General features: G+C 42.2%; 1 non-coding gene across 1 annotated transcript; it reads left to right on the top strand.

The window, feature by feature from the left end:
* The first annotated feature begins 14 nt into the window (after positions 1–14).
* Positions 15–121, top strand: LOC115067652. Its single transcript, XR_003847029.1, has one exon. It is a non-coding gene; the product is annotated as a U6 spliceosomal RNA (small nuclear RNA).
* Positions 122–445: the final 324 nt, after the last annotated feature.

Below are 445 nucleotides of genomic sequence, written 5' to 3'. Positions count from 1 at the left end.
AAGTATGCTGAATTGTGCTCACTTCAGCAGCACATATGCTAAAACTGGAACAATACAGAGAAGATTAGCATGGCCCCTGCGCAAGGATGATACGCAAATTCATGAAGTGTTCCATATTTTTAGAACAATTGGTCTTTGCCCAAGATTTATCTACATGACACACGGTAGTTAAAAGTACCAGACTGGTGGAACTAACCTTCTTGGATGTTTAACAGACATACTTTGAGGCCTATAATAATTTGGTCAGAGGGACATAAAGGACAGTTTTTGCTCCTTGCCCTCATAGATCAACTATGGGGACTATGAGCATCTCTCAAAATGTCCTTTAATTGCAGTGGGTCACCTGTCCTCTTGAACAAGGAGGATGAAGAGACCCCACCAGATGGACTTGAAACAGTGTCCAGTCTACAAAGAGGAGCATCAACACAGAGGAATCATTTCCTCC

Source organism: Nannospalax galili, unplaced genomic scaffold, assembly GCF_000622305.1.
Source record: "Nannospalax galili isolate Female #2095 unplaced genomic scaffold, S.galili_v1.0 Scaffold21247, whole genome shotgun sequence".
In the NCBI taxonomy this organism is placed as follows: Eukaryota; Metazoa; Chordata; class Mammalia; order Rodentia; family Spalacidae; genus Nannospalax; species Nannospalax galili.
Note: the sequence above shows the minus strand (reverse complement) of the source record. Positions and strands in the feature narration are given on the sequence as shown.